A 9,380-nucleotide genomic window follows, 5' to 3' on the forward strand; every position below is an offset into this window, starting at 1 on the left:
AATTATCTGAGTTCTGTAGGTGCCATTCTATATGGAAGAATAGATATAGGCTGATTATCTGGAAGAAGATCAATGCCGAAGTCTATTTCCCTATCGAGAGAAAGTCCTGGAAGATCTTCGGGAAAGATATCTGAATATTCATTCACTACTGGGAATGATTCAATATTGGGAGTTTCAGAACTAGTGTCCTTTACTTAAACAAGATGATAGACATATCCTTTAGATATCATTTTCTGTGCCCAAAGGTAGGAAACAAGTTGACCTTTAAAAGCTAAAGTACTACCCCTCTACTCTAGGACGGGTTTAGTTGAAAACTGAAATTGGACTATTCTGTTTCTACAGTCGACTGTGGTATAGCAGGAATAAAGCCAATTTGTACTGAGAATGACATCAAAATCAGTCATATCTAATTCGACTAAATCTGCTAAAGTGACTTTCTGAAATATCATAACCGGGTAGTTCCTGATACCCACCAGTTATGATGGTTTAACCCACTGGGGTAGAGACTTAAAAGGGCTCTGCTAGAATTTTGGGAATAATTCCGAAATCAACAGCTATATAGGGAGTGACAAAAGACAAGGAAGCACCTGGATCTAGCAAAGCGTAAACATACACATGAAAGATCTATAACATACTAGTAACCACATCAGGAGAGTTTTTTTGATCTTGCCAGGACTGGAGAGCATAGAATCTATTTGGGCGTTGCCCACTAGTAGCACTGAAAGTGGCACCCTGCTAATTTAGGCAACTAGACTAAGATGAGAAACAGTTCTGCTGACCCTGATAACTTGACTGGGGAGAATCTCTGACTCTGTGGCCTGGCTTTCCACATCAAAAACAGACATCGCTACTTGCTCTACAAGAACCCTTATGGTTCTTACTACAATTCTGATAAAGGGGATTAGTTCAGGCATTGCTGACACTTCCCTGAGACTTAGAGCCTGGCGCCCTATCTCTATTTCCATCCCTAAACTTAGAAGCTGAAGCACTGGCCGAAGAATTAGATAGAAATGATGACTTAGCATGGAACTGAGAGCGGTTTACTCCTTCTGATTTAGGCTGAGCAAAGTTAAAACTACCTATCTTTGCTCTCTTATTCTATTTCTCCCTCATCTTAACCTTTTGATCTTTTATCTATTGAGCATGAGTCATAAGCCTGGCTAAAGTCATGTCACTATTCAATATCATAGACCTACCCTCGTTGACCACACTATTGTTCACCCTAGAAACAAACTTACTCATCTTGGCCCTGCTATCCATAACCATATTAGAATAATATCTAGTTAATTGAGTAAACTTAAGAGACTACTCTTTCACCATTATGTTACCCTACCTAAGGTTGATGAATTCTAACACCTTAGCCTCTCTCAACTCTGGGGGAAAAATCTGTCAAAGAATGCAGTAGCAAACTCCTCCCACTTAATAGTCCCTGCATCATCTGGCATTTCTGACTTCCACTTTTTAAACTAAGTGTGGGAAACATCCTGTAACTGGTATGCAACTAGCTTAGCACTCTCGACAAGAGTAACCCCCATGATGTCTGTAACCTTCTAAACTTGATCGATGAATTCTTAAAGGTGCTCTTCTAACTTAGACCTGAGAAAGGATGGAGGATTCATTTGGGTGAAGTCTCAAATCTTGGCTGCAGTTAAATTTGCCACTGGGTTGGCCAGAACGATGGCTATTCATTCATTCTGAGAAGAAATTAACTGAGCAAGAGTAGTGAATATAGCTTTGAACTCTGCATGAGAAATATGGTCTCCCAAAGGTTCTTCAGGCTAAGGGGCTGACTGATTCCTGTTTCTTCTTTTAGGAGGCATGTTCTATAGAAAAAAGGGAGAAACAGATTAGACTTAGAGATTGACTTGAGATTATTCTCACTGTCATGACATAAATGCTGAAAGAAGGGAAAATTTTTCATAAAACATCTTATAGCCTCCTATACATAAATATGGTGCGCAACACATCCATGTACAAGACTCTACTAGATGCGACTTTCAGACTTCCTAGGACACTATTGAACCTTAGGCTCTAATACCAAGTTTTTAACATCCCGAATCTGGTACTCGAAATGCTATACGGTACTCACGACCCTAAAGGACCACAAGATAACCTATGACTGATATTTGTACCTGTACACTGTAAACATACAAAATATAATACGGAAATAAAGGCTGAAAGGACATAAGGTTCAAAATTGCATTATTGATAAAATATAATATCTGAGTGGGATAATAGAATACCCAAAACAAAAATATTGTCTGAACATACTGTAGTTTGAAAAACCTCTAAAACATAATTGTCTAGATAAGGAGTTAATGGGACATGTCCCTAACTAACTCTAACTTATAAATTGATTAATGAGATAATAAATAAATGATTATGTCCTCAAAAGATGAGGAGTCACTACTAACTCTAACTACTGAGACTGGAATACTACTGAAGATTTGGATCTCGTGCTTCTGACCCTATGGTATAAGACACCATAGCGCAAATGCGTTAGTGCTTTGAATGTACTGGTATGCATGGAAGGTAGGCTGAATTCATGGGGTTTATATGCATGAATAATACTGGTTAACTAAATAATATGAACGTAAGAATACATGCATGAATAAATCGTAACTATATCTGAAATTATGATAACTTGAATTTATTGATAACTAACAAAACTGATAACTGAATTCTAATGACTGATATAACCGATGACATAAGTACTGTATCTGATAGTCCTGAATCTGATGGAACTAGCTGAGTTCCGTACTATTTTGAGTTTACTGTATCTAACAATCTTGAATTCTATAGACCTATCTGAGTTCTATTACTGAGACTGAATGACTATATCTGACAGTCCTGATTTTGTAACTAAAACTGTGGGAAGTAGTTATCTAACCAAAATGCCCCTAATACGCTATTATGGCTACGTTGGGGTCCAATATGTAACTCCAATTGGAAGGGTGTCAATACCGCACCACTGGTAAGGACAAGCTGTGAGTAACCCTTATATGACAGTGTCCCCAAAAGAGAATGGTTGGGCCCTCATACGACAGTGCTTGTCCACCTTATCAACCCTCATCTGACAGTGTTGATATCTCAATCTATACTGGTTACATAGTTCTGGAATGCAAGGATGACTTCTAAGAATCACACCCTCATCTGACAGTGTGTGTTCCTATCCTTGGGTTTACCCGGTGCTAATTCCTATTCCTATTTGAGTAAACACTGATCATGGATTACTAAACTGATCTGGACTGAATTAACTGAGTTCCACTGAGTGACAGAATAGTACTGAGATTAGTATATTACTGAGCTTTCCTGAGTCAGATGACTGACTGAGTTCTATGTATCAAGGCTTGACTGAGGATATCGTGAAAACATGACACAGAATCTAGGTACATAGCTATATTTATTGGGTACAAGTACCCCCAGGACTCGATAGAAGGAAGCTGACAAAACATGATTTTCTTGAGTACAGGAACAACATCAACAATACATAATCCATTGGCTAAGAAATTTCATAAAACACTTAACATACATGACTTGTACATGAATGGAGATTTCATATTATCATACTAGTATGACACTTTTCCTTCACATAGGCATTTAATCAAATATAGGGGGAGCATGCTATGGTTATACAATCATCAACACATCTAATAATCAAGGATACATTAATCAACTTATGAATTGAAGGGTTTATCATGAATACCATGTAATTCCTCACATTCAAGAATCAATTCTTGTAATTAATAGTCTATAACATGGAATGAAACCAAACAACAACATGAACATCACTTTTCAATTTAATCAAATCATGAACTGTAAATATACAAATCTTTGATTTTGAAAAGAGATTCTTGAGATTCATGGGTGAAAGAGACCCATGAATCAATACATGACATACCTTAGTTCTTGATTTAGCGAAAATTGATGGAGAGACTTTCTTGAAATTGAATCCCAATTGAAACCCTAGCTTGTTCTTGATAGAAAATTGAGAGAAACTAGCATATTTTGGGTTCTAAATAGCTGAATCTTGTGTTAAAAGGCTTAAATAGGGGTGGGAAATTGACCTTTTTAACGTTGGACGTGTCTTTTTAATTGGTGAAAATTTTCTAACTAAAACCTCTGGCGCGACGCGGCGCTATTGTGCTATGTCACTGGAATTTGACAATTGGGAAATAAAAAAATGGCGCGACACGGTGCCATCGCATTGCCACTTTGTTTGCGACCTAAAAGTTTGGCACGACGTAGAGAAATTGTACTGGGACACTGGAAAATGGAAAATTTCCAATTTATCTTGTGGCACGACGCACCACTGACCAATATGGCACTATTTTATGATAGGGACTTGAAATTGTCATAACTTCTTACCCGGTTATCGGATTTAGGAAAATTTTATATCGATGGAAAGCATATTGAATTTATCATATGACAAAAAGTGAAAATATTGAAAATTCCCTATTGAATAAACATCATTCAATTTAGAAGCTAATACTTGACATTCTTGAGACAAAATTGATTAGGAAACTTCGGGGTATTACATAAGCGGTCACTGTCAAATATAGAACCCAAATGGGTTGGGTGTTGAATCCTATAGGGAATACTGTACTCACTAATTATTGTGGTTGTTATTAAACTATTGATTGAAGGCTCCAAAATAGAGAGGGGGTTTAACTTATCAAATGTGTTTAAATGCTTGTAACAAAGAGTAATCCAATTGTTGATTGTATTGCAAATAGTAATTCAATAAGAGTAGTCAAACTAGAGCTATGGTCACCAAGATGCTTAAGCAGCTAGGGTTGTGAACTATTGTGGATTCGCAATGAACAATTTCAATTGCAAGATAAGTTGAATTCTATGATTTACCCATTAGATTCTCAACCCAAAATGAGTAATTTATCCCTTAATTCTTTAAAAATTAAGGAACAAGCTATTTATTCAATTACATTCTCACATGGATTGATCCAATTAAGGAATCTACCCTCTATCTAAAGGTTAAAGTCTTTATATTTGTATAAATCCTTTCTTTTCCCAACAAACACCTTTATATTAGAACAAGTGATGTTCTTGGGCTCACTTTTCAAGTCTACAACCAAAAAAAGTCATTAAAATGAAGCAGGGTTTATGTACCATCAATTGAACATGCGATCCTACTAGATTCACAACTCCAATTCAGCTATTCACATCAAGGCTCCTATAACCCTAGTTATGGAAGCTTAGCCATATATTTCCATCATAGAAAGAGAAGAAGGCATTTTGTTATTCATGAATCAATTCAAAATTTACTTACAAATATCACAATTGTTTCTCCTCAATCTTCAATAGAAACTATAATAATCAAATTTTGGTCCCCCAATTCTAGAATTGAATCTTAAAGCAAAACTATGTAACAATATATTTCAAGTCTTGGAAACCCTAATCAAAGATAAGAGATGGATAAAAGATGTCTAATAAAACCTAAAACTGGGCATTTATATGTTTCCCCATAAAAAGAATTTAAAATTCAAATAATATAAAATCCACTTCTAAAGTGACGGTCAAAGTGGTGGTCTGTCACAAGACTGACGGTCCACTATTTGGTCAGTCGTAGTTGATCTTGGATGGTCACTATTTGGTTAAGACCAATGTCTCATATGGTGGTCCATCGCTAAAATGATGGTACACCATCTTGATCGTCATTGGTGGTGCTGGAGAGTTAGGTTTTGGATAGTCCTAACGGCTGGTGGTCCATCAAAAGATCGACGGTCCACCAAGTTAGTCGTCGCTGAGCCTTCCAAAATATCTGGTTCTATTTATTTCTGATGGACAAAGTGGTGGTCCATCGCAGTACTGACGGTCTACCACATCAACCATCTCTGGGTCTTCAAAGTTCATGGGTTCTGCCTAGATCTGACGGTTGAGTTGGTGGTTCATCGCAAAACTGACGGTCCACCATTTTGACCGTCGTAAGTGTTTTTTTGCAAATTACTAAATCTTTTCCTTTAGTCAGCTCCTTACCCTAAAACACTAAAAACCAGCATTAAATGCAGCCTTGGTTGCTTAGAAACATGTAATTTTCCTAAGAAAATGGTGAAAAATGTTCCATCAAAAACTGGAACATCAACACCGTCAAGCATCAAATTGCTAATATGAACAATACAATGACGGGTATTTACCACTGAACCAATTCTGACACAACAATTCACTTGTCATCTAAATCATATGCTTTAACATGTCAGAGTCTATAACCGGCATCGTTCCAAAATCAATTCACCTACATAACATGGATACAAGCATCTAAAGAGATCAGCCAAATTAAGCATGACTCAAGTTGCCCTGATAGTTAAGGAGATCCACCACTCAATATCTTTTATGGATACAAATTATAACTCTCTCACTCATCAAAGAAGTTTCAAACATAGCACATGCACCCATAAGCTTGCCCTTATCATCCAATGCCCTCTATAGCTGAGTTCCAAGATCAAGCAGGTCTTTTTTGGGCTAGTTCTGAGGTATCAGGCCAAGTTAGGAGGAAATTTTGAGCAAAAGTAACTAAAAACTATGCTTTAATTCTCTTTTCCAACACAATAATTCTTCTTACCAAAGTTATTACTTTGCTAGCTCACTTACCCTTTTCTCATTCATTCATGCTTTACCACAATAAACCCTTTTTTTATACAAGTATCAGCCACCTTCAACTTAGGTTGATGCCATAAGACAAAGTGCACATTGTCTTAACTAGACTAAGGCCAAATGCTCTAATTAAAATTCTAGACCAACTTTCCACTAGGCAATTAATAGTCCTACAATAACCACCCTCAACTTAGGTGTTTTGCCTAAGTTTAGGTACACATTACCCATTACTAGGAGAGGTCCAGAGCTAGGCGTCAATAGGTGAAAGAGAGTTAACTAGAATGTTTGGTGATGAAGAAAAATTAACAAAGGCTCAATAAAGGGTTCAAAAATGGAAACTTATTTTTGGTGGGGTCAATTATTTTGGCTAAATGGACTAAAAACACAAGGTATCTTGCCATCACTTCTCATCCCATTAACTACAGAACAATAGCAATTGAACCAGGCAAGTTCTAGGTACTATACTATGTAATAACTAATACAAATACTCTCACACACAACGACAACTGAGTCATACCTATTCTACCTTTCTTAAGATTTTTGCATCATATATCATATGTATTTACAGGTTAATGCCAATTACAGATTCACTAATAGTTGATCACATATTCTAGGAGACAAAAGTAAATAGTTAAATGGAAATAGTCATAGTTAGATGCCAACATCATTCATCATCCGTATTCACAACAAGATACTAACAAAATAGTACTTTTATTTTATAGACCAACCTTAGCAATATATCAAGACTTAAAAACAAGAAGAATGCAAATATGAAGTTAAACCTAAACATTCCCTTCATCTAGATAGCAAATAGTAGGGGTCCAAAATGTCGGCAACACAACCCCCCATTGTACAAATGCCCCACCCCCTCAGAAAAAGACATGTATTGTCCTTAAAGCATAAAATTAAAGTAAAAAGGAATGGGTATACTTATATTGCATCTAATTTATATGAAGCATCTGTGAAGTGTGGTGAGGCTCCTGCATCCTCACCTTGTGCAATGTTAGCCCCTATAGTGGTAGGGGCACTCAAAACCTCACCCTCCTAGGTCGGATGAATCATCTCTTGAATCAATGCAAAACTTTGCCCCTTACTAGGGCAGCACTCGTGGACACTCCGGCTGCGTTATCTTATGCTCTCTTCTTTCTCTTTTCTTTATCTTTCCTTGATTTCTTTCGATCTCTCTTTATATCATGCTATTCTTGTTGCTTCGGTGTCATTGTTTGTCTTTTTCTCCTCTTTTCTTCTTTCTTTGCAGCTTTCTAATCCATTTTCTACTTTTCTTTGTCTTTTATGGGCCTTCCCATTAGGTCCACTATACCTTCATTGTCATCTCTCGACACAAAAGATGGGTCAAACACAGGCTGCTGTGGCTACCTTTCTTTCAAATCTGCTATATCAACCTTCTCTTTCTTAAATTTGGCCATGAGTTTGGCAAGGTCAGGGAGAGACAGTGCATCTAGCCTTTTGTTAATACGGTGTTCTATGCTATTTATCATCAACTACAAATGGAGGAAGGACCTCAACTACAATTTCATCAACAAAGGGCTTGAAGTCTGAAGCCCACTTATCTAGCTTTCTCTGAAACCTCTTTTGTGTCTTCACCAACTTACCAAACTTTTTCGACGTGAACCTGTGTTCAATAAAATATTCTTCACCCATAGACTGTGTAGAACCTGACCCTATAGATGTATTTAGAGGCATATACTCGAGTGGAAGATAAGTGGTGATGGGCAGAGGCATACCTGTAGGCATTTCAGTAGCATCAGAAGTTGGTGCAGATTGAGTATGGTAAGTAGGGGGCTTGGTAACACGCATCTTGAACTTTGAGTTATCTTTCGACTTCTCAATGTCCTATTTATGTGTATACGGGATTTCATTGTCAACTCCATAAATTAGAGGCACACATGCCTATTTGCATAAATCAGTGATTAAGCAGGGGAATGGTAATGCATTGCTTGTCTTATGTGCTCTATGAATATATCATCAACAATAATCTGGCCTAAGTCAACCAGAATCCCTAAAACTAAGCGTGTCGCCAATACAACTCTATTTTTATCCAAATTTCCATAACCTTTTGTTGGCATCATCCTTAAGTAAACAACTGCCTACCAAAACTTAGCTTTGAAGCTAATGGAATACTTTGCAATACGCCTTTATAGATTTGTCAACCAAGAGGGGTTGCCATCACCAGTCAATAATGAAGCCACCCAAGATGCAGTCCTCAACCTAAACTCAAGATCTGGTATAGCAAGTGGAGCCTCATATTCTGGCCTGAACAACATCCTATTGATTGTTTGGGCTGACATATCTATAGTTACTCCTCTAACAGGCACAGACTCTCTGTTTACCAAGCTGGTAATCAGTGTCTTCTTTGGAAGGTCCTTTTCTATTAACACAAGATAATTGACAAAGAACTCTCTTACCCAATTCGGTTGGTACGCTTCTGGTGGTTTACTCATCCATATTAGCTCATACTCATTAAAATAGCATTCCAACTCAGGGTATTCATGAAGCTCGGTTATCACAATCTAAAGTTCTTTCATGAATGGCCTTTTTACCCCTCTTGCTGCAGGTGTCAATATGTCATAAAACTTCTTTCTTACTTCATCTATCTGCCATCTAATCACTTTTCAAACCTGAGGATCCTTATGTTTGATTATGTTAACATACTTAGGTTCACTCTCCACCTCAGTTGCCTTTATTTTCTCTCCTACATCAATAGCCTCAGTTTAATCATCAATAGGCTCGGGTTGATTTATACCAATACT

This window comes from Capsicum annuum, chromosome 7 (assembly GCF_002878395.1).
Source record: "Capsicum annuum cultivar UCD-10X-F1 chromosome 7, UCD10Xv1.1, whole genome shotgun sequence".
Classification (NCBI taxonomy): Eukaryota; Viridiplantae; Streptophyta; class Magnoliopsida; order Solanales; family Solanaceae; genus Capsicum; species Capsicum annuum.